Source organism: Schistocerca gregaria, chromosome 6, assembly GCF_023897955.1.
Source record: "Schistocerca gregaria isolate iqSchGreg1 chromosome 6, iqSchGreg1.2, whole genome shotgun sequence".
NCBI lineage: Eukaryota > Metazoa > Arthropoda > Insecta > Orthoptera > Acrididae > Schistocerca > Schistocerca gregaria.
Window position 1 is genome coordinate 334962459 of NC_064925.1, and position 27092 is coordinate 334989550.

General features: G+C 42.8%; 1 protein-coding gene across 3 annotated transcripts in view; it reads right to left on the reverse strand.

Moving 5' to 3' along the window:
• LOC126277996 (NF-kappa-B inhibitor cactus-like) overlaps positions 1–27092 on the reverse strand; it is a 91808-nt gene that overhangs the window by 53229 nt on the left and 11487 nt on the right. The window lies entirely within an intron of this gene.

Below are 27092 nucleotides of genomic sequence, written 5' to 3' on the forward strand. Positions count from 1 at the left end.
ACTTTTAAGCAGTGAAGCTAACGTACATAGCATTAAATATTTCTTCAAAACGCGTTTTTAGTACGATTTTTTGTGATAAAGTGACGGAAATTGAGACGTCGATGGATAAATATGCTAGAGTACCTACAGATTTTATCTTGAAATTAGCTTTTTGTGTAATTTAGTGGGCGATTATGAAACGGAAATAAAATACATGTATGTCTGTCCCTGAAATGTACGTTGTATTGACAGACTATGTGTAGCGTAGAGCCGACCGAGGTTGCCCACCGGTTCTAGGCGCTACAGTCTGGAGCCGCGTGATCGCTACGGTCGCAGGCTCGAATCCTGCCTCGGGCATGGATGTGTGTGATTTCCTTAGGGTAATTAGGTTTAAGTAGTTCTAAGTTCTATGGGACTGATGACCATAGACGTTAAGTCCCATAGTGCTCAGAGCCATTTGAACCATTTTGAAATAAATAGTTGCCACTATTAAAGTTCCAACCCTCGTAAATAGTAAAACGTTGCCCTCTTCACAACCTCTAACCCAGCAGTAGCCGCTTTACTTACACCTGTGCCACTGAGGTAAGATGTCAGTTATACTCACCTCGTGGTAGAATGCACAAACGTGAACCCAAGTGAAGCATACCTTAATTTCTTTCCTAGGTATCTCATTCGTGGATGGCTTCAATAAAAGACTGTGCTGTTATAAGCGGTGGGAAAAAAATACCAACCACGAACTTTTGGGACAGGTTCCTTATAAAGAAATAAGCAAAAAACGTCTCATGAAATGGTCTCTTGACCAGTTGTTCATCTTCAATGCTGTGAAATAGATCTCTTCAACTGCAAGATCTTTGCTTTCCGTATTTTGAGAGGCGGAATTAACTGATGATACGTTTTAGAGCCCATGTTTACTGGACTCTTTTCTTGTTTTGGTGCATGTTGCCTCCTCCAAAAATATAAAAAGGTTCAAATGGCTCTGAGCACTATGGGACTCAACTGCTGTGGTCATCAGTCCCCTACAACTTAGAACTACTTAAACCTAACTAACCTATGGACTTCACACACACCCATGCCCGAGGCAGGATTCGAACCTGCGACCGTAGCAGTCGCACGGTTACGGACTGCGCGCCTAGAACCGCGAGACCACCGCGGCCGGCCCCAAAATATACAAAGCAAAGAGCCTGCAGTAGATGTATTTCATAGTATCGAAGATGAAGAAGTGCTCATACCTCTTAGAGCGCGGTGTAAGGACTCGGTTTCTAAATTTTGTCGATGTTGGAGATATAATGGAATAGCCTTTGAACGTGGCATGGTAGTTGGCGCTGCATGCATAGGACATTCCCTTTCGGAAACCGTTAGGAAATTCAATATTCCGCGATCCACAGTGTCAAGAGTGTGCCCAGAATATCAAATTTCAGGAATTACCTCTCACCACAGACAATGCAGTGGCCGACAACCTTCACTGAACGACCGAGGGCTGCGGCGTTTGTGTAGAGTTGTCAGTGCTAGCAGCCAAGCAATACTGCGTGAAGTAACCACAGACGTATGACGAGCGGATCAGTCAGGACAGTGTGCCAAAATTTGGCGGTAATAGGCTATGGCAACAAACGACGGACGCGAGTGCGTTTGCCTCTCCTGGATTCGCCACCATATCGGTTGGACGCCACACGACTGGTAAACTGAGTCCCGATTTCAGATGCTACGAGCTGACGGTAGCGTTCGAATGTTGCGCAGCCCCCCGCAGTCAAAGACCCAAGTTGTCAACAAGGCACCGTGAAAGTTGGTGGTGGCTCCATAGTGGTGTGGGCTGTGTTTACATGGAATGAAATGGGTCCTGGTTATGTTCGGCTACTTGGGGACCATTTGCAGCCATTCTTAGGCTTCATGTTCCCAAACAACGATGGAATTTTTATGGATGACGACACGCCATGTCACCTGGCCACAATTGTTCGCGACTGGTTTGAAGAACATTCTGGGCAATTCGAGTGCATGATTTGACCATGCAGATCGGCTGACATGAATCTCATCTAACAATTGTGGGACAGAATCGAAACGTCAGTTCGTACACAAAACCCTGCACCGGCACCACTTTCGCAATTGTGGACGACTATAGGAGCAACAGGACTCAATATTTCAGCAGAGGAGTTCCACTGACTTGCTGAATCAATGCCAGGTCGAGTTGCTGCATTATGCTGGGCAAAAGGAGGTCCGACAGGCAGAAGTATCCCACGACTTTTGTCACCTCGGTGTATAATGGTCGATATGACACTTCGCACAAAAGGGTGCGAACCACAAAACCACTCTCCCAGGTCTTCTACAGTTTCAACGTATCTGCAGATCGCTACGTAAGTTGTTTGTTCAAAACAAAAATGGCTTTGAACACTATGGGACTTAACATCTATGGTCATCGGTCCCCTAGAACTTAGAACTACTTAAACCTAACTAACCTAAGGACATCACACAACACCCAGTCAGTCATCACGAGGCAGAAAATCCCTGACCTAGCCGGGAATCGAACCCGGGCGCGGGAAGCGAGAACGCGACCGCACAACCATGAGCTGCGGACAGTTGTTTGTTACTTTCACTCAATGAAAAAAATGTTGGTCAGTTATCTGACGATATTTGATAAATCATTGTTTTCGCTGATACGTGAAAATTTGATATCAAAGTGTGACTACGTCGAACTCTTAATTACCAGACAATTAACAGAGAGATCTGCTTCAGTTTTATTTTTACTTATTAAAACCACGACTGAATAATAAATATTAGTACAACTGAAGTGGATCTCTCTGCATTAATTATCGGATCTCTCTAAATTAATTATCACGCATCTCAGTTGCATATATCCTACGTACTAAATCTCGTACCAAACCTTAATTACCATATTTGCAGTGTCATAGCACATTACACATACATGAATAACAAAGTTAAATGAGTAAGCATGAGGGTGGAGCATGTAATCAAATTTACGTCACGTTTTGCCAGTCAGTATCTCACGAATGCCGTCAACCGAACTAGTCTTGGGTACTCTGGAACCAACGCACTGCAGACGATATCGGTTTCCTCTCGAATCAGAGACACTACTTCGAAGGATATTTATTTACAATCTCCCTGTTTCTAGAGCTCAATGAGCTACCTATTGTAATCAATTTTTCTGCCCTAAATACGCAGACGTGTTTCATAAGACTGTTAAAATAATCACTGGTACGTTTCCGTTTCCTCATTTCATTATCACATCTGCAACCACTCGTATGGTAAAGAATACAGCAGTCATGCAGGACATGTTATGGAACATAGACGATTCCTCTTTCTGTCGAGAAGAACACCTACTGAAAACCCAGAACCCCAGTGACGGAATTTGAAACATGTCTGGGTAAGTGAAACAAAAGCGAGAGCAAAAGACTCTTTCACTTAGCATCAGCACACAGTATAACGTAAGCTTCGCTACTGAGAAGAAATATCTCGATCTTAGCAGATGTGATAACTTGTAGATCACTAAAACATAGCCGGCGTTGCTGTCTACGCTTAACATTCGCACCGCTTCTTATGATTATTAACCAGCTGATGGTTTCGTTCTCCGCTGAGAGCTTGAACTTCAAACTTTGCGCCGGCCGTGGTGGCCGAGCGGTTCTAGGCGCTACAGTCTGGATCCGCGCGACCGCTACGGTGGCAGGTTCGAATCCTACCTCGGGCATGGGTGTGTGTGATGTCCTTAGGTGTAAGTAGTTCTAAGTTCTAGGGGGACTGATGACCTCAGAAGTTCAGTCCCATAGTGCTCAGAGCCATTTGAACCATTTTTGCAGACTTTGCCCAAGAAACAGATCGACTTCGGTCTTTGCGTCGATGAAGACCAAAGAGAGACACTTCATGATTTCTACGATAGTATTTTCTACCGATTTCAACGTCTTTGCCAGCCTCGAACACAAGCAATCACTTTATTGTGATACAGTCTGTTTCATGCTGCGACCCTTCTTTAGTATCTAAGAAATGCCCCTTTCATCGGGTGTGATAATGAAAATATTATTAGAGCTAGGTGTCAGTTTTATTTAAATAATTGTTCGTAACATAAGGGGCAATCCAACAAAAATGGAACAGGTGGAAAAAAGTAAGTAAACTGTTTATTATTTGAAAAGTATCGCCATAACTATTAATACGTTTATGTCATTCCTAGAGAAGAAGGTCAATGCAATGCATGTTTGCGCGTGCCTACAGAACCATTATTGTACCGAGACGCGCGCCTCTTCGACCGAAGCAAATCGACGGCGACGCGTCTCTTCATTCGGGACTCCAAAAATATGGAAATCCCATGAGGAAAGATCGGGAAGATATGGAGGATGTGTGAGGGCTTTCCAGTGAACGTTTAATAGGCACGCCTGTTTCGGTAAAGTAATGACATTTTTCTTTGACCATAAGGTCCGCTGCTCATTGCCTTTCTGGCAACATTTAACGCTAAACTCAAGATTAACGAGTAATTTAAGATCCTCAGTATGGGATGTCAATCCTTGGCCAGGCTAGACACGTGATGGGGCTGCCACTTTTTGGACTCATTACCTGTCAGTAAAGTTTGCTCAAGGTTTACTACCTCTAGCCTTTGGTAGGTCAGTCACTGAACTGCAAGGCAACAGCTGTTTAGTTTTTCTTTGGGGTTTATTTCCTCTAAGAAGGTAGAGTTCACCACGTCTAAGAACCGTTCCTGTCCCAAGTCTGAAGTCTCCAGGAGGCCGCCTAATATGAAACCTGCAAGGGCCTTGTTGTGGACTGTTCTTTGTATAGTCCGAACACTTCGACCTGTGTGGCTTGGGCGACCCTCCCAGGAGCTTAATCTCCTGCCAGCATAGCTCTCAGTGTATAACAGGGCACGAAGTCAGCGAGGAGACCTGGCCTAATCGACAAATCTGGCTAAAACATCTACAAAGAATGCCAGAGACACGACTACCAAAGAAAGACTTAAATTTCAGGCCTTGAAGTACAAGATAGCTAGGAAAGAAAAAAAAAAGATAAAGAAGAAGGACTTTATATGCAATGAGTGGCGTAAAGTCATGAGAAGACGCCGCGATACCTGTGGGTCGTCGCCTGCTGAAGCCTTAGGTGGCGCATTTGTCTCCATAGAACAATGAAATGTTCGTAGGGTATCCACTGGCCGTTAGTCCTCTTCCAGGAAGTCCAGCCACCTAGTGCTAATCTTAAGCCATTCCGGCGACTTGCGCGTCGATGACGATGAAATGAGGACCACGACAACGCAGTATCTAGCACAGCCGCGAATCGAACCCTGGGCCCTGTGATGAGAATCAGCAACGCTTAACCACAAGACCACGAACTACCGACGTTTTCATAAGGTCCTCGAAGAAATGGTTTTCTCATACCCCTCTTTGAAGGTGGCGGCAATATGAGTCATAGGAAATCATCGATGACTGTATGACTGTGGAGAGACTACGTGACCTTCGTCCCATGCAACTGTTTACTTGTGTGGAAACGTTGTCTCTGCGATATTGACGATAAGCCCTAGGCGTATTTGACCTCGGAAAACCAGTTTATGTGGAACATCTGATGTGCGCTGACCAATGCGTCTAGCAACCATTATCATTCCACTTTCAAGGTCAGTTACCTCGCCACGTGCTGTCACATTGGCAAAGCACCTGTGTGTAATACTCAGCTCCGTTATCGCGTCTATACCAGACACCGTATGCAACATTTAGCCTCAACAGTCAGGTGTCATACACAGCACACTTTCAAATGGGACAATTCTTCCTAAACTTTCAATTTAGTTTTTTCCTACTTATTAATAGCACCAGTGATAATATCTGTTGTAAATAGCCAGTTAAAACTGGTTGTAAATAACAACGAGAATCTTAAATGACAAACTCTTCGTAATGGAGCGATAGAAGGAAGCGGAGAAGAATGTAATCAGTAATATGAGCACATTTAATGGACTGCGATTCGCACGGCGTACTAAGTAAAGGACATACTCAAGATGATCACATAAGAGTTTGTTACCTCAGACATCTTTTTCCGATGAAACAGCTACCTATAATGAAGCATTACGCGAAAACAGCTGCACGAATAGGCTATCCAGGCAGATCTTGATAAGCTTTTAGAGTGGCGAAAATATTGACAGCGAGCTTTAAATGTACTTAAATGTAATATTATCCTCTTCACAAGACGCAGAAAAATATTAAACTATGACGATAACGTCAATGTGAGAGAACTGGAATCAGTAAACTCATACAAACCACTCAGTATAAAAAATTGTATGGGCATAGAATGATCACGTGGACTCAGTCCTCGGTATACCAGGTGGAAGACTTCAATTCTTTAGTGAGGTACTGGGGAAATGCAGTCAGTCTACAATGGAGACTGGATACAAAACACTCAAAACTATTGCTCAAGTGTGTGGTGTCTCACTTCAAACAGGGCTATATACAAAGAAGAGCAGCACGAATGGTTTCATATTTATTTGAATGACAAGGTGCCGTCATGTAAATGCTGAAAAACCTGAATTGGTAAGTGCTCGAAGATGCATGCCAGTTATCACAATGAAAGACAAAGTCGTTATACAGATCGGCGGCAACTGTGTCGCGAAAGCCTACCAGTAATATGTGATCAGTCTAGAATGTACTCTACGTATCGTTTACTTAGGACCGTGAAGACAAGAAGAATATGTCGCGAATTTAGGTCAAGCAATCTCCATAACTGCAAATCCCTGATGCATCTGTCCTGCCTCTTCAAAGTACTAATGCTCCATAAGCTGTCCACAGACTCCCCTCTCAATGGTGCTGAAAACCGCGACGAGATTTATACTATCTATCGGTTACAGCTGCTTCCCTTCCCTACCCTCTCCATGATTAATTGGTCCATTACCTCACTGCCTTCCCTAAGAGACCTAAGGATATCCGAAGGGTACAGCTCAAGCACAGAAAATATACTGGTACACACGATTATATCTTCTGTCTCGCTTTATACCCCACCAGGAGCAGCTTGTAAACTTCCAAGAGTGTAATAAGAACAGGCTTTTTCTCAGCGTTATCAACGAACAACCAGAGTTCAACTATGTCTTTCTTTACGGGCATTGCACAATCTGCGCAAGTTAAAGACTTCGTCTAATTTGAATACAAAATCACGAGACCCAAATCATCATGCCAAAAACGACTAAAATAAGCAGAACTATGCATTGACTTTTTTAAACGTATACTACACAAAATTATACCACTATCTGTACTATAACGACTCCCATATGCAGAAATGCATTCCTCTCCATAGGAAAGGTCACGCCGCTAGTCTACTAACTCACGGAAACAGCGTTCTAACAGTAACTCCTGTGGTGGGCGTGGAGCCCTGTCTGTCGGTAGCAGTAACAGTAAATTCCCTCAAACGTGAATGTGTGCATCCGAGTTACTCGCCAGCACACATTTTTAATTGTCAGGTTTCATCAAAGCGCATACCACACTGGCAGCGTACGCTTCCTTCCACCTTTTTCGAAAAGAACATGTTTTGTTTCCGAACACGGTCGCAAAACACTCGTGCGATCAAACATAGAACATTGTTTAAGATCCAGATCAAACACGAGTAGAGATGACAGGGGATACTGAACATACACGAGCGACTAATAATCAAATTGTGTGCCTATGGAGTATCGCCTCAGTTGTGCGACTGGATTCGTGAGTTCCTGTCAGAAAGGTCACTATTCGCCATCAATGACGGAAAGTCATCGAATAAAACAGAAATAACATCTTACAGGAGTAACCCGTCCAAATCCCAATGCTGCGTCACATGTGAAAGTTGCTGGATTTGGACGGGTTACTACTGTAACTGAAATATCAGATCTGAAGATGGTTCTGAATGAACCGAAACCGGTCATATGAACAAAAATTTTGCAATCAAGACGGATTATAAGTGATATTAGACGAGACAGCTTTATGGTGAAAAGAGCGGCAGTTGATTTACAGAAATCTAAAGGCCGTAAAATGAACTAAGTACTTAGGGAATATAATAGCCAGTAACTAAAACTGCAACGATCACACGGTTAATGTTGTGGCGAATGTGAACCAAAGACTGCGATTTACTGGCACAACAATTAGAAAGAGGGAGGGATCTTCTAAAGAGACTGCTTACACCACGCTTGTCCGCCTTCTTCTGGAGTATTGCTGTGCGGTGTCAGATCTGCATCAGATGTGACTAACGGAGGATCTCGGAAAAAGTTCAAAGAATGGCAGCTCGGTTTGTATTGTCATTAACTAGCAGAGAAAGTGCCGCGGACTTATTACATAACTTGTGGTGGCAATCATTAAAATAAAGGCGCTTCTCGTGAAGTTTCAATCACCAACTTCTTCCTCCAACTGCGAAAAGAGTTTTGGGTGCCCACCTACATCGGGAGAAACTATCGTCATAATAAAATAAGAGAAATCAGAGCTCGCACGGAGAGATTTAAAGTGTTTTTTTCTGTGCGCCGTCCGAAAGTGGAACGGTAGAGAAGTAACTTAAAGGTGATCCGATGAAGCCTCCGCCAAGCAATTACATTTCAATTGCAGAGTAGTCGTGTAGATGTAGAATGGCAGTACGAATGATTACTGGTTTGATTCACGGGAAAGCGACACGGAGATGTTGAAAAATCAGAAATGCCAGACCCATGTCTGTCTCTCGAGAGCTTACTTATATTCAAGAAACAGTATGAAGAGAGGAATCTGGGAATGTAGTACAGCACCAAAGCGCGAAACACAAGGTAGGCTAGGTAATCAAAGAATGCACAGATGCATTTAAGTTATCTTTCTGTCTGCGTTCAGTAGTCGAATAGAATGGGAAGAAACTCTTCGCCATGCACGTCAAGATTATTTGCGGAGTATGGATGCACTTTGCTGGTCGGCTGACATCTGGCGGTAGGAAAGATAGACAGACGATAGATTAGGATGGGCTGCGGGGGTGAGAATGGGGAAGGGAAGGAAAGATAGGTTGGGAGGGAGTTGGCGGAGAAGGAAGGTGGAGGGAGAGGGAGTGAGAGAGAGAAAAGTGCGTAACATAGTGCAACCAGCATGAACACAAGCAAACATCCATCTTTGGTCGGTTCCGGTTCACCCGCTTTGGCGGTGCGTTCCATACCGCTGATTCAAATGCCTGCGCTGGCGAATGGAAAACACCTGCGTGGGAGGGATAAAGCGAATGCGGATTTCTCATCTGTGCAGCGTTCTTGCATCACTACGCCACCAAGTAAGTACTGCATTTTGTGGACGAACGCTAGCATTGTTTCGGAATGCTGATTTTAGAATGTGTAACGTTAACCGAAAATTTGTTAATTTGTGGATAGAAGAGGCTACAGTCATTGTTTCTCTAATGTATGCAGCACATAGTACAGTAAAATGTGTACATATCCTTCCTTATTTACCTTTTTCTTGACCGCAGTAGAGGGCCAAACCCTAAAAACGAAAAACGCTCCCATAAAGTAACACTACCTTCTCCATACCTCACCGTTGGTACCCGCAACATATCTGTAGATGTGATTCAAGCAGCAATCTGCCCTGCCCGTCACACACACACACACACACACACACACACACACACACACACACACACACACACACACACATTTTGCACGGGATTTTAAAGAGATCATCAGCTGTTGCAAACTTGTGTGCTATGATTTAGCCAATTCCACATTTTACTGTGTTTCAACTCTTCTATTTCGTCAGCTGTATACATTATCTGAAGAAGTAAACATTTATCAGAGGAATAACCTTTATGCAGTCAGGCTCTCTGATTTCAAAGCTCATGGCTATTTCTTACACTTTAAATTTTGAATCATGTCTGACAGGGGAATGGGGGGATGGGAGAGGAAGTGTTGTTTTGTTGCATTTCTTGGTGTCTCTCATCACTACCTGTGAACAATACTGCCGGATTACCATATTCCATTACTTGAGGAAAGTGTAGCTCGCAACAGTGCAGGTATGTACAGCATCGAAAACTTCAGTCACAGGCCCTTATACGAAACGGGCAGCCCACTGAAAGCGCAAGCCACTAGCGCTAGTAAAATGTTATGAATCTCAGATCGCCCTAGTAAAAAAAGCGAGAGAGGAAGACATTTTAACGTTCGGTCGACAGCGATGTATTTGCTTGGATTGGACAAATATGCCAAAGAATATGGTTCGTGTCCTTTTCAAAGGAACTTTCATGGATTTTGGCATGTATTATTTGGGGAAGCAACAGGAAACCTAAATCTGAATTGACAGACAGCGATTTGAACCTTGGTATCCCCGAATGCGCCGTCTTCTTCGACGAAAATTACCAGATTTAGTAGCACTGAAAGCGGAGAGGAATCGCAAAAAGTATCCCAGAACAGTACTGGGCGATTAAATATGCGACAGGGTGATTTTAAACATTTCGATAAGCGGAAAACTTATTTCTAATGTTGTACACCTTGTTAAAGTTCGTGGTGTAACCTTCAGCTGTCATCTATTTTGCACAATTCGCTACTAGTGTCTGTCACTGGGCAAAATAAATGATAGCTGACGGTTTCACCATGAATTTTACCAATTATTTGGCGGGTGAATATCCCCACCTGCAAATATACATAAATTGTATCTTCTTTCGATTTTCCTTATTTACATCTCCTGGCGATTAGCGTTGTTGGCTATCGATGCAGGGCCCTAGGTTCGATTCCTGGTGACCAAAAATGTAGCGGACTCTACTCAGTCTAGCGGCGTCAGCTGAGAAATTGAGCAAACTGTAACAGTGACACGCATGCGGCCGAAATAACGGTCGGTCGAGTGGTTATGTACATGTCTGTCAATCAGACGATATTTATTTTTAAATCACATTTTAGACCAGCCGTGATACAAATGCCTGCGGCAACTTCCAATGCTCCACACACACTGCGTTATGCCTCCGAAAGGTGAACATAAATATGACTAATATTTGGTTTAAAAAACATACATTGCTACTCAAACGGCGAGAGTGATGGCGCACGAGCCGCCGGTGATGTCACGCGCTCGCGTCATTACCGTGACGTCACAGTCGTCAGCTCCCGTTTTCTGCCGATGACGTTCTCGCCGCGCACGTTGTCGTGCGCTAGCAAGCGACAGACGGCGTGCATCTGATAGCAACCGTCCCGCGCAGGCGCGTTCATTAGGAGGCTCGCTGGCATTTAAGGGAATACGGCATCTATAGTTTTCTCTATACGGTGCTGTTAACTGTAGATACTGATGAGATGAGTAAAAAATAGCTCTTGTTTTCTTTCAAGTTCACTTTATCAGTTTAGTATGCTTTCGCAACCGCCTTCTGAATGTGCTCAATACCAAAGTGGTACAATGCACTTGGTCCTTTCACTCCCTTATCCGGTGTACTGGCGCTTTCTCGCATGTTATTCCGTCGATCTTTGATTTACTGCAATACTTATAAAAATGTGCTTCTTCTTGGGATCTGCACAGCACAAGTGCAAGGAAATGGAAACAGCTTACACAAAATATTGTGGAAGGCTTAATATGGAAACTGGTATTATCAGTGGATATCCGAGATTTATCGGCAGTTATAATGCTAATCTGTTCAGACAAAATAAGCGACGTTTTAAACGTAAATTTAACTGAATTAACTTAGTAAGAACGTTAATCTTTACATGCAGACAGTATACTGATTTTTTTCGATGATGTTAAGAGAAAATATATCGCATGCTGTGATTGTATTGACGGCGTTGGAGCTCGAATTAAACTTTCGCTTTCAGCTCCACGGGATGTGTACTTCTCCCTCACTGTGCTTGTTGGAAAAATCTAATTTACAAAAGAGTAGTACTTGCCGCAAATCATGAAGTCAGTCAAACAAGAAATACGAAGAAACTGCGCGAAATCTACAGTTAACTCGTGGAATTTCTTTTTAGCAGTGTCTCAATAAAGAATTGTGCAAGACCCCGAGTTTCCGGAAATAGAACAGGATAATGAAGCGAAAGCTTAAAACGGAATGATTATAGCTAGATGTATTTCCTCATATTAGTAACCAACTTTCTATAAGGACAAAAAATATTCACGCGAATTCTGTTGCAGCTTAAAACGTCATTGCTCCTGGTGGCAAATGCGGCAGGCAAGCGTCGTTACCATACAGTGAGTTATCGAGAATTTATTTGGACGCAAGCTGTGAAATTTTCGATAGCGTAGCACTTGTCAGCACCAGGTGATTCTGAAGCGCCAGCCAGTTACTGACTGTGTTTTCCACACTGGAAAAACCTGGAGGCTGCAAGACACTAGTCCCATCTCTAGTACATACGCAATCAGCTGTCTACGGAAGTGATCCGTACTACGTGTCATACAACTGGGGACGTCTGTACCATCGATAGCTCAGCTCTTTTCGGTACCACTGTGTGTCACCCTACACCGATGGGAATCGCCCGTGCTTTCTGTGACTCAGCAATGTCGCGAAATGCAACGGTACTCGCATAATTAATGTTGCTTCTTAACACTTATTTTTTTTTTTTTTTTTTGTAAAAAGTGGCTTTTCTTTGTGTCACAAAAGCCACATGTAGATTTCCATAGTGTAGTAGGACTCCAACAGACAACGATCAGTACCCCTGTTTATGGCGCTGTGCCTTGGAACAAAGCTTGATGTTATGTTTGGAAACAGTATTTATTTTCGTAACAACTAGTACCATAAGTGTTCAAAAAATGGTTCAAATGGCTCTGAGCACTATGGGACTTAACATCTGAGTTCATCACTCCCCTAGACTTAGAACAACGTATAGTAGAACCCCTCTAATCCGTCACTTTCGGGACCGTGACCATGGTCGGAACGAGAAAAAGGTCGGATTATCCGAAAAATCTAATATTTATTGCAAAAAATATAAAAAGACATTTAGTACAAAAAATTAAACTATTTAAGAACTAAAAGATGTCTACAGTAATATAAAAAGATGCTTTTTACTCAGTGGTAAACAGTATATGAACTAAAAAATGTGTACATACACTATAATATGTATTGGTTTTAAAAGGAAAAACGAAAACAAATTACAGTACTGTACTGTACATAATAACGTATAAACGATATACACTGTAAACTAAAAAAAAATTATAGCACTGTATATAAAAAATAAATTTTTTACAAAGAAATAAACTACTGTATGTATAAACTAAGAAATGATTATACTGTATGCATTGTTTTTATAGTAAAAACGAAAACAAATTTCTTGGAAAAAAAGTCAGGGATACATTTGACGAGTTTTCCAAGGATCAATCCAGCCTCCACTGGCAGCAAATTTACTTTCGGCTTCCAGTTTTTTGTGCAAAAATATTGCTTTTTCTTTGAGAATTGGCCCAGATATTGGAGTTCCTTTCCTTCTTTCTTGACAAAACCGCATCCACAATGTGTTATCAAGCAGTTCAACTTTAGGGGGTTTTGCGACTCTTCAGAATGTTATCACCATCAATCGTAGCTGTAGAGGAGTCAATGTCTTTCCGATTCTTCCTCCAATCCTTAATTGTCGTAACGCCTACATTCAGTTCCTTTGCAATTTTTTGGAGCGAATCTCCTTCGTCTAGTCTTTGTAGCACTGCTAATTTTTCATTTAGTGAAAGAGTTACGTGTTTACGTTCGAATCCAGACATGTTGGAAAACAGACAACTGTACACGCAGTGAATCTACAGTAATAATTACGCCGGAGAACACGGAATAAAGCAAACAACGAAGTTTTTTAATCGCAACAAAGCATAAAACTGCACAATAACGTACAGTATAACAACAGGCACAACGATAGACACCGCAACAATGGCCCGACAGGCGTCCAGTCAGTGACAAGTCGGCGCAGGCTCGCGAGCCTGAGCATGGTCGGACTAACCAGAGTGACGGACCATCCAAGGTCCGATTAGAGGGGTTCTACTGTACTTGAAAATGTAGCTAAATTTCCAATATGTAAACCGGTCGTTATTTTAAACTGAAAAACAAGCTGATTTTTTTGTTTGTAACAGTGGCACTACACTTTCAGTCTTTTGGTGGTGGTGGTGGTGGTTAGTGTTTAACGTCCCGTCGACAACGAGGTCATTAGAGACGGAGCGTAAGCTCGGGTTAGGGAAGGATTGGGAAGGAAATCGGCCGTGCCCTTTCAAAGGAACCATCCCGGCATTTGCCTGAAGCGATTTAGGGAAATCACGGAGGTCTTTTAGACCTCTGCAGAATTCGTTATAGGTTTGGACAAGAAATGACATATCTGCTACACGTCACAAATGGTTGACAAGTCACTTTGCACGACACGTTATCAATATGTTTTAGCGAACGAGAGGTCGTAACAACTAAACTTAGCGTTATAACATTAACGCTGTATGCCATCTGCTGGTGGAAGTTCGTAGTTCTTTCTGAGGACCTTTTGTCACTCTATCCGCTATCGACTGTTAACAGTGTTATTGCGACAGTTCTCAAGAAAAGTATAAGACAAGTAGTAACTAAAAGTAGAATTGTAGCATTCAGTGTTGTGTGCCATCTACTGACCGATGTTCATATTTCGTTCTAACAACTTTGTGTCTCATGCTATCGGAGTATATCTAAAATCTTCACGATTCCCTCTTGTGGTCTTGGATGGATTGTAGGGCAACATCCCGGCGAGGTCAGTGATTTTCTCTGCCTCGTGATGACTGGATGTTGTGTGATGTCCTTAGATTAGTTAGGTTTAAGTAGTTCTAAGTTCTAGGGGACTGATGACATAGATGTTAAGTCCCATAGTGCTCAGAGCCATCTTTTGTAGGGCAACAAATAATCAGAGTGGGAACTGCGTCTGCTAAGTCTCGCGGACTATTAAACTTTTCTGCTATTACAAATTACTAGTAATGTTATTCACAGTATACAACTGCTAATACTTCCGATAATGAAGCTTGCTGAGTGAGGAGGTCTTCATACTTGCAGTAAAAAATCCCACTTAAGCTCATTCATAAGCACCTTTCTTCGGTAAAAGTTCCGTAGTGGATCCTCCTTCCGTTTCCCGTAGTTAATGTACGATATATGTAAATAATATGCATCAAAATACTCGCCGGAGACTTGTTCGTAATGTGATGTAGGCATCCTGAGCTTATTTTGCAGATTTCGTTTTTGCGACGAAAAGTGCGTTAAATATGGCACGAACGTAAATATTTGCGCTACGCTGTAGATCACTGGGTTACTACAACCTCTGTTTGGGATTCACATTCGTTAGTTCAGTCAACTCGCACCTTCCAGCCTAACCTAGACTTCGAGCAACGTCACAAATCTGGGCCATCACAACCAAGATTTTAGGGAGGTCCAATACCACATTGTAGCCCCATCTTCAGACGAAGACGGTCTGAAAGAGCAGTGATAATTTCTCCAGCTCTGCTGTCAATGATATTTTGAATTATCGCTATATACAGTGACCAAAAATTTAGGTCAGACACATGTATTCTGCACAGGAAATCGTACTGTACTTTGTGGAAATTTTATGTTATGATTCAAGGCATCACAGTACCAATGTTTTCACATTTTTCTCATTATTACAAAATTTATAGTGAAATGAAGAACAAACTTAAGGCATTCTAAGGACTTTTGTTGGAATGAAATTTCCTCTTTGCATAAGCCATTGTTTATCATGTAACAAATGACCAAGAACAGTTGCAAAATTAGCAACATCATCTCACGTTACTGAAAACTTCAACCTCAGGTCCTGCAGGCGACAACATACCTCTTCCATTGCATTGACAGTTCACCTGGTGAGATATCAGGTACAAATGCCAGCGCATGTTAGTTGTTAGAGTGACTAATCATAGAGCAACAACTGCTAGGATAAATAACAAAAGAGACGTTTTAACGTCGTCGGTGGAGTGCGAAACGATACGGGAAGTGAATTCGCAAAACGTGATTTAAAACTGTGACACATCACAACTAAAATACTAGTTACCGAAAAGTAGCATTCAGGCAGTTACGGTTATCGCAAAGTCACTGTACAGCCTAGTATGCTGTGAAATGGAATTCATAGGTAGCAGAAGCAGGTAATATTCGTGGGGATTTTTCACTCGGAAATACACTGACGCACACTGGTGGCTTTTGCTAATAAATATTGGGACTACCTGGCCTTCGGTTGGCAGCATCGTGGGGTACTGTAGCTGTCTCGAGGGAAATCTGGGAAAAGGCCAACTAAGAGGAAGGACGGCAGCGTTACATTTTACGAGGACGGGCTCTTCACATATTTCCTGCTGTCGGCCACCGCAAGGAACGCCCTCTTCCAACATCAGCAAAACAACTGGAAATACTGATTTGGAGGCGAAAGCCATTCATTGCAAAACAAAGATCTGGTAACCACAAGCACCAGGCAGTGGTGAGAGACTTTCTCGTAATACACTACTGGAAATGGAAAAAAGAACACATTGACACCGGTGTGTCAGACCCACCATACTTGCTCCGAAAAGAACACATTGACACCGGTGTGTCAGACCCACCATACTTGCTCCGGACACTGCGAGAGGGCTGTAAAAGCAATGATCACACGCACGGTACAGCGGACACACCAGGAACCGCGGTGTTGGCCGTCGAATGGCGCTAGCTGCGCAGCATTTGTGCACCGCCGCCGTCAGTGTCAGCCAGTTTGCCGTGGCATACGGAGCTCCATAGCAGTCTTTAACACAGGTAGCATGCCGCGACAGCGTGGACGTGAACCGTATGTGCAGTTGACGGACTTTGAGCGAGGGCGTATAGTGGGCATGCGGGAGGCCGGGTGGACGTACCGCCGAATTGCTCAACACGTGGGGCGTGAGGTCTCCACAGTACATCGATGTTGTCGCCAGTGGTCGGCGGAAGGTGCACGTGCCCGTCGACCTGGGACCGGACCGCAGCGACGCACGGATGCACGACAAGACCGTAGGATCCTACGCAGTGCCGTAGGGGACCGCACCGCCACTTCCCAGCAAATTAGGGACACTGTTGCTCCTGGGGTATCGGCGAGGACCATTCGCAACCGTCTCCATGAAGCTGGGCTACGGTCCCGCACACCGTTAGGCCGTCTTCCGCTCACGCCCCAACATCGTGCAGCCCGCCTCCAGTGGTGTCGCGACAGGCGTGAATGGAGGGACGAATGGAGACGTGTCGTCTTCAGCGATGAGAGTCGCTTCTGCCTTGGTGCCAATGATGGTCGTATGCGTGTCTGGCGCCGTGCAGGTGAGCGCCACACTCAGGACTGCATACGACCGAGGCACACAGGGCCAACACTCGGCATCATGGTGTGGGGAGCGATCTCCTATACTGGCCGTACACCTCTGGTGATCGTCGAGGGGCCACTGAATAGTGCACAGTACATCCAAACCGTCATCGAACCCATCGTTCTACCATTTCTAGACTGGCAAGGAAACTTGCTGTTCCAACAGGACAATGCACGTTCGCATGTATCCCGTGCCACCCAATGTGCTCTAGAAGGTGTAAGTCAACTACCCTGGCCAGCAAGATCTCCGGATCTGTCCCACATTGAGCATGTTTGGGACTGGATGAAGCGTCGTTTCACGCGGTCTGCACGTCCAGCACGAACGCTGGTCCAACTGAGGCGCCAGGTGGAAATGGCATGGCAAGCCGTTCCACAGGACTACATCCAGCATCTCTACGATCGTCTCCATGGGAGAATAGCAGCCTGCATTGCTGCGAAAGGTGGATATACACTGTACTAGTGCCGACATTGTACATGCTCTGTTGCCTGTGTCTATGTGCCTGTGGTTCTGTCAGTGTGATCATGTGATGTATCTGACCCCAGGAATGCGTCAATAAAGTTTCCCCTTCCTGGGACAATGAATTCACGGTGTTCTTATTTCAATTTCCAGGAGTGTATTTGCGGCTTTCTTTCCATACCGTAAAGTGGGCTCATTTTTAAAACGGAATACGTACATCAATATTTTGAAGATAGAAGCAAAAATTTGGCCGGCAAACGTAAACCACCCTTCCGTGTATGTTCAGTGTGTTAAGCACTGCCTACATCACGTGGTCACAGCAGGGTTCTTGTTACGTCTCCGATTACCGACTGGAAACAGTAAAATACGTGGCCCTCCTTTTCATTCTATGATATGTAGCTACACTAAGGAACCGATGATCAACAAGCGTTGATAATGTTCTGGACGTCATGATTTAGCCCTCCTCCCCCGCTTCCTTAAGAACTGGTTTCCAATTTGGAATGGATCCGTTCCATAATGAAGAACGGAAAAGTAAAGTGTATTTCTTTCGTTAGGCTGGGAACACTTATATAAACAAATAAAAGTCTACCAAGTCAATACACAATTACGAGAGAAATCACTCACAGTTCGTAAGAAAAATCTGCAGTTAGTACCAGACCAGTAGGGGTGTTCCACAGCAGTTGAATTACAAAATATGAAAACCAAACAAAAACGTCTGATGTGAAAGTGACGACTTTTTATAAGGGAAGTGACAGTGCAATTCTAACCTAAAACCAAATGAGAGGAAATGCATATTTCGGCCTAAAAATTAATAACTGTAATAGTAATTTATTAATGTAAGAACTGTGTGCGATCTGTTATCTAATCTATACATATCGCATACAGAAACAAAAATATGATTCCAGACTAAATCCAATGAAGATGCCTTAATGTAAGAGGCAGCCATAGGACGTCGTGTTACGACTCAAATTGTGCGCAATAGGCTGAACGATGCAGAACTTCACTCCCGATGTCCATGGCGAGGTCCATCTTTGCAACCACGACACCATGCAGCGCGGTACAGATGGTCCCAACGACATGCCGAATGGACTGCTCAGGATGTGGTTCACTTTCTCTTCACCGATGAGTGTCACACATGCCTTCAGCCAGACACTCCTTAGAGACGTGTTTCGGGGCAACCCGGTCAGGCTGAACACCTTAGACACACTGTCCAGCGAGTGCAGCAAGGTCGAGGTTCCCTGCTGTTTTGGGGTGGCATTATGTGGGGCCGACGTATGACGGTGGTGGTCATGGAAGGCGCCGTAACGGCTGTACGATACGTGAATGCCATCCTCCGATCGATAGTGCAAAAATAACGGCAGCATATTGGCGAGGCATTCGTCTTCATGGACGACAATGCGCGCCCCCATCGTGCACGTCTTGTGAATGACCTCCTTCAGGAAACGACATCGCTCGACTAGAGTGGACACCATGTTCTCCAGAGATGAACCCTACCGAACATGCCTAGGATAGATTGAAAAAGGTTGTTTATGGACGGTGTGTCCCACCAACCACTCCGAGAGATCTACGCCGACTCGCCGTTGAGGAGTGGGAAATCTGGACAACTGTGCCTTGATGAACTTGTGGATAGTATGTCACGTCGAATATAGGCATGCATCATTGCAAGAGGACGTGTTACTGGGTATTAGAGGTACCTGTGCGTACAGCAAGGTCTCGCTGTATGATGGTACAACACGCAATGTGTGGTTTTCATGACAAATAAAAAGGGCGGAAATGATGTTTATGTTGATCTCTATTCCAATTTTATGTGCAGGTTCCGGAACTCTCTGAACCGGGGTGATGCAAAACTTTTTTTGATGTATGTACTAATATGATCCCCGATTACATCATGATTTTTGGCCCGAGTTTTAAAAATTTAGAATCAACAGGAGAATATTGGTGATTTTTTGTAGTAGTCAACAACGTATCACTTTTCGAGAACAGCGGCGTACGATGGACGGACTACGTTTTCTATTATTTTCCTATTTAATTTTATATTTTGATCCTATGTATCTTATAACTGAGTCAAAATTTTTCAGTCTTCGTTCGATTTCTACGTCTAACACAGGAAATAACAGACACAAATAACCGAAAATAGGTTATTTCAGAAACCGGCTATTTTGAGTGGTTTTAACAGTCCAGCTAAACTGTCGCTGAGAATGAGCGATATAACCGAAAACCACTTGTTTCAGCGATAAACGCCATTCCTAACTCAGTTTTTCGCGCAGGAACGGTTGATGTAGCCTCTTCAGGGCCTTGTACACTCTAGCAACTTTCAAAGAGTTGTAACAGTTTCTTCGACACAAAAGGTGTAGAATTTCGTTGCCATGATTCATCACTGGAAGTCTTGACAGTAAATAGGATGCAGAATGACTTTGTATGGAAATGTGTACCAAACACTAAATTATTCTTCATTTAAGGCGTGAAAACCCGCCTATTTGCCGGCGAAACAAATGGACGAATTTTGTTCGGAAGCGACAAAATTCGTCAGTGGGTCTACAATACTATGTAACATCAAACGCATATATCAGTTAGTTATATCCATATCGAGGATTATTAACTACATATAATGTGTACATTGAAAGTGCGGGGGGGGGGGGGGGGGGGGGAGGGTGCAGGAAAGGAAAGGAACTACTGGTATCAGTTGCATCGGAACTTTGTGCAGAATCCTTTCTTCCCCTCCATCTCCAGTTTACATAATACGTACCACAACTGCCGATTCCACATGGTGTCTGTTCTTGAGGAAACGTGCAAAGGTACACTTCAGTTTCAGTATCCCACCTCTGTGTGCTCGGACTTAATCTACAGTTGATACAAGTTTAAATGCGTGCAACATTATCTATTACATATACGTCCTATGAGGATTACAGTCGGACTAAAAATTCCAGCACCAGAGTATATCATGGCACCTGTGACACAACGATAGTGTGAAAAATCTCATTCGACAATGTTGTATTGTTGTTCCACTATTTCCGCTGTGTCACCTTTGCATTAAGTACCCTAATGGCCAGCGAAACGGGCCTCGACCGGGAATCCCACATTACTGTCCTGGGAAAGCTACTCGTGGTTGTAGTTTTCCACTGCCTCACACCGGCCGCGCCACGTCTTGGCCTATGTAGCAGGCCTAATGGGTACGTTAAATGAAGATTGTGGCTGAGTAGGAAAACAAAACAGGTCTCCACAGGGCTACTTACAAATTACCGGTATGTGATGGAATATCGGGCCGCAGTATTCCGGACAATACACGTACGTACATTTGGAGGAAAGGGAAGCAGCCGTATGAATATTAAGAACTCAAATGACAAGTCAGTACTATGCAAAGAACTGAAATCTAAAGCTGAAAGGGATGTATACAAGGCCTATACACGGGAGATGAAGACAGTATTATAGAAAGAGAGGAGGAAATAAGGAAAAAAGAAGCGAATAAAGATGAGATGGGAGATAAACGGTGTGAACAATTTGAGGGAGCGACGAGACCTAGCTAGAGAAGATGGCATTTCCTTCAGAAATATTGAGATCGCTGGAAAAAAAAAAAAAAGAAACCTGTTTCATCTAGTGTGCAAGATACATGAGGCGAAATACCAAAAGAAGAATGTAAGTTCCAGACAAAAAACAAATTCTAGAATTAAGTGCTGATGTGTGTATGAATACTACCGATCCACCAGTCTAATAAGTCGTGGTTGAAAACTACTGACACGAAGGGTAAAACGTAGAAGCCTATCTCGGGAAAGCTCAGTTTCGGTTCTGGAGAAATGTAAGGAGCAAGTCAGGCAATACTTAACGTACGATTTATCTTAGAAGACAGATTGGAGAAAGGCAAGCCTTCTTTTATAGAATTTCTAGATTTAGACCAAGGTTTTGACAATGTAGGCTGAAGTATGAAATTTAGAAAGTAGCAGAGACCAAATACAGTGAGCGAAACGCAATTTACGACTTGGACAGAAACAATGCTGCAGTTATAATGGCGGAAGGAAACTGAAACGGTTGTTGAGAAAGGAGCGAGACAGGGCTGCAGACTAACCCGATGTTACTGTATCTATACACTGAGCAAGCAGCAAAGGAAACCAAGGAGCAGCTTGTAAACGTAATTAGAGTTCATTAAGAAGACGAAAAGAAAATTGAGGTTTGCCGATGGCACTGTGATTCTGTCAGAGACGACAAAGGACTCATAAGGGCAGTGGAACGGACAGTGTCTTGAAAGAGGGATATGGGTCGAATATTAACAAAAATAAAACAAGGTTAATGGAACATAACTGAATTAAATCAGGTGATGCTGGGGGATTTAAATTAGGAAATTATAAGGCACTAGAAGTAGAACAATTTTGCTATTCTGGCAGGAAAATAACTGATGGTGTCCGAAGTAGAGTATGTAGACTGGCAACAGCAAAAATGCTTTCCGAAAACGTGCAATTTCTTATCGAATACAAATTTAAGTTTTAGGAAGCCTTTTCTTGAAGGCGCTTACCTGAAACACAGGCATCCACAGAAGTGAAACGGGACGATAAATAATTTAGACAAGAAGAGAAGAGAAGCTTTTGATACGTGGTTCTACACAATAATGCTGAAAATTTGATGGGTATATCGAATAACTGATGAGCAAGTACTGTAGAAACTGAGAAAAAAAAATTGTTGCAAAACTGGGCTGAAAGAAGGGATAGTTTGGTAGGACACCTTCCGAGGCATCAACTAATCATCAGTTTGTAATGGATGGAAGTGTGTGGTGGTAAACAGTGGAGGGAGACCCAAGCTTGAATATAGAAATACATTCATATGGATATAGGTAGCATTAGATACGCAGAGATGATACGGTTTGAACGGGATGGACTGGCGTGGAGAGCTGCTTCGAACCAGTCTTAGGACTGAAGACAAAAACAAGAACAACAACAACAGTTTAAATGGCTGCAGCCTCTCCGGTCGTTAAACTGTTTCATCGAGAAACAGCGACTACCGCCGTTCTCTTTCTTGCTCGTCAGAATTTGCTATATGGCTGCCTGTTATTGATGCAGTCACTTTTTTACTGTAATGATTTCATTAGCTATAGCAGTGAATGTCCTGGAAGTTTGCAGCAAAGAAAGATGAGGTCATGAAGTTTTGACAGCGACGGATACCATGACATTAACAGCTAACTACGAAACGCCTCAAGAACTGAGACAGCTCGCTGACTAGGAAGTGCGTTTCAGGAAGTAGAACGCCGACGAAAGAGGGTCCTGTAAATATTTGTAACACGACTTTCTCATAAAGAAATAGTTGTTTCCAATTACGTAACGATAATAAATAAATGTCGTGTGACTAGGACCTCCCGTCGGATAGACCGTTCGCCGGGTGCAAGTCTTTCGATTTGACGCCACTTCGGCGACTTGGGCGTCGATGTGGATGAAATGTGATGATTAGAACACAACACCCAGTTCCTGTGCGGAGAAAATCTCCGACCCAGCCGGGCCGTTAGGATTGACATTCTGTCGCGCTGACCACTCAGCTACCGGGGATGGACACGATAATAAACGAACATTTAGATTTCAACCAGAACTCTACGGTAAGCTTGTTTTGCTGACATCTTTGCAAAATTTGAGACATTTTCACTGCACTCGCGTAAATAATTACTTTGGTTTTTGGTATGTCATATTCATAGTTATCTGTCAATAAAATCTGATACATGCTTGAGATCCTAAATATTTTGCACATACGCCATTTGTTCGTTTTGCAGTTTCCTGCGTGGCATCTACAGTTTGACTTCGCAGGCCTCAAATGTTACCAGTATCCTAACACAAATCTTTTGTGGATGTTCCCTGCCATTTTAATGTTCGCATCTGATACTCGTTAGTCGGAAATCTCAGAATTTTCGCGAGACTGAAAAACCCACAAAAATCTAAAAGCTACTCAGCCCCGTGAACAACTGGGTGACGTGATCTGAGATAAGATGCCGTTGGCGCCATAGTGAAGTCGATAGCGCCTATATTACACTTCGAAAAATTTTTATAAAGTCTTTTATAAAAGTTAGGAAAACGGCTCGACTTATCTGAAAGATTTCACTAAAATACCCCAGGACATCGAAGATTTTATAAAAACTCGTTCTGATAAAGTTATTTTGTACTTGGAAACAAGCTTGTAGGTAAGGCTACCACAGCTATGGGTATTCATCTTGGATATCAATAAACCGCTTCAGCTGTATACAAGATTATTCTGTAATATTGCCTACGAACCCTATTTCACATTACGTCGCTTACCCGGTAGTTAGTGGTTCTCAATATGGAATTTTATGTCACAAGAGTCGGTTGTCTCAAAAAAGGTTGGAATTTATGGACGGATAAACCGTCACAGGTCGCGTGTTATCTAATTTATTGCTGCAAATAGTTTTATATTGTGCACAACCGCACCTGCAGTAATCCATATTTGACACATAAACCCGCTTCAAACTGTATATGAACCTTTATTTATAGGAAAATGACCAGTTTCGTGATATCAAATCACATTTTCAGCTGTACATACGTTACTAAAATGTTAAACCCTTAAGATAGGAATGCGTGGGACTAAATCTTCTCAAATTAAAATGCTGTTACCCATGACGAGCTGTTTGTCGCGGGTAACATTTTAGTTTGAGAATATTGAGTCCCCCTCATTCCCATCTTATGGTCTTAATGCTTTAGAAAATGGTCCTATTCCTATAAATGAAGTTTTATATACAATCGGAAGTTGTTTATGTGTTAAATATGAATTTATTACTAATTTCGCACATCAGATGCGAGAACTCTCATATATTTATTGCTCTGATGGCAACATAATGTTTTATAGAAATTCAAATGTGGCAGGTTAAAACAGTGTACCGGACCGGGAGTAGAACCTGGGATCTTTGGCTTTTGCGGGCTAAAGTGCTGTCATCTTCTCTTCTTTCTATCTGTTTCTTCTTAGTTTTGCGTCAGAGGTTCTGTGCATATTCCGCATGACATGATTCAGATTCCATCAGTTCAGTCAGTTTTTTATTCTTTTTATTACAGACAGTGGACAGTCCCCTGACCGAACACGCTGAGTTACCGTACCGGCAAAAACCTGAGCTACCCAAGCACGACTCACGATCTGCCCTCACAGCTCCACTTCTGCCAGTGCATCATCTACCCAGCTTCGATAGCTCAGCGGGTGGGCAGCTTCCCGTGAAGGCAGCGGTACCACGTTCTAGACACACAATGTTTTACATTTCAGTTGCAATGAATATATGAGGATTCTTGCACACTCCGAAAATTTTGTGAAAATTTGGAGCCGATATTTAATGGATATATGTTTCTTGTTTATGTCTATCCTCCCCGCCTCTCAAAATATAGAGTAGTTATAATTGAACTTTCGCTATCTGAGAGCGCCCCCCACAAGAGACGAATTGATCGTACGGATTATGAAGAGCGCTGCCCTTGATTAGATTAGATTACATCAGTTTTTCGTCCCATAGATCCATGCCGAGAAGATCCTTGTGGATGTCGAACATGTCAAACTTTTTTTTTTAGCTGAAATAACAGCACTAATACTATGAATATATACATCATTTGTTTCTATTAAAAAATTCGTCAGTGGAGTAGAAGGAGTTGGCCACTAGTACGTCTGTCAGGCTCCTTTTAAATTGATCTTTATTTGTAATAAAATTTTTTATGTTTGCTGGCAAATTATTGAACATGAGTGTTCCTGAGTAGTGGACTCCTTTTTGAACTAAAGTAAGTGCTTTTAAGTCTTTGCGCAGATAATTTTTGTTCCTGGTATTGTATGTATGAACTGAGCTGTTTGTTGGAAAAAGAGATATATTATTTAGGACAAATTTCATTAAGGATTAAATACACTGAGAGGCAGTGGTTAGTATAACCAGTTCTTTGAAGAGGTTTCTACATGATGTCCGTGAATTTACTCCACAAATAATACGTATTAGACGCTTTTGGTCTCTGAAAAACGTTCGTTTGACTTTAAGAGTTACCCCAAAATATTATACCATATGACATTATGGCATGAAAGTAGGCAAATTATGCAAGCTTTTTCATTTTTATGTCGCCTATGTCTGCTAACACTCGAATTGCAAATACAGATTTGTTAAGGCGTTTCTGCAGTTCTGTGGTGTGCTCCTCCCAACTGAATTTATTACCAAGTTGTAATCCCAGGAATTTAAGACTGTCAACCTCTTCTACCTGCTCTTTTCATACTTTATGCATATGCTGGGTGGAAACCTCTTACAGATTCTGAATTGCATGTAGTGAATTGCATAAAAGAATGCCGCAAGACGACTTCAGAAGACCTACATGTTGTGTTAACATAATTCAAAAGTACGTTGGAGTCAGGAAATCCTGGATAATTTGTCTTTACTTAAAACACAGTCTGTATGTCGGGAACCAATAAAAATCAGCAACTTCTTATACGGAATGTTTTTATTCGACTTAAGTCTATTATACCATTTCCTAAACTGCTGACTATTCGTGCCGAAATGTACTGTATAAAAAGGAAAGATGCAATAACAGTTCAAAACTTACTAAGAGGCCAAGTGCGCAAAGCGAAAAAGTCACCATCGTATCTTGACAGTGAACCGCACTGCAGTGGGTCAAAAGGACTCGTGACGTCACCACTGGTCGAAGCGGCTTCCAAACTCACTCTCTCACCAAGAGTTTCACGTGACGTGAAGTGACGTTCCGTTCCATTGACGCTGAATGTGGCTGCCGTCATTCAGTTACAGGAGGGACGTCCTGCGTCACGCGACGTGAATAGAGCTCCAATGTGAACCAGTAGCCGTTTTGACCGGGCATTGGCGTCTCGTGATGCAACGCGAAAGTTCCGCTAGTCTGTCAAACAGCTAAAGGTGGCCATCGGGCTAACAACCCATCCCAAGGACGCAACACTGTCAACAGCGTTGTATGCGCCCGCATCGTATCTAACAGGATCCGTACAAACTTAAGTATCAAGACAGTTCATCCATCCCGAAAATCTAGAACCTTTATTAATTTTGCCTGTTGTCGACATTGATACTGTCAAGATACCGGTCCCGGGAATACCGAGACTTTCGAGAGTGTTTTAATTTTAAGTTTGAAGTCGGATAGCAAATGAAAAAGGAAATTTTTGCCGTGTGATATAATTACAGATTAAAATTTTTCGAATGTTTTCCTTTACTTGTACTGCTTCTTGACAAAAATCATGGTTCTTGGTCATTGGGAAGTGTCCTGTAAGTTTTAGTGAGTATCAAAGTATGTAACATAAGTGGCCGTATCTTTTGACTCTACTGACTTGGAAGCTTCAATTTGATACACCGCGAACACCCCACCACTCATATGAGTAAGAGGTTGATGTGATAAAGGATGACAAAAGCATACTTCAGGAATGCCTGAACCAATTTCAACGAAATTTGGTATATACATGGCATTCATGAGAAGGGATGACATGTAGAAACATCTCAAAACGACCTACTTGGTATCTCTTTCCTGAAATTATTTCACTTGTTATACTTCAAAA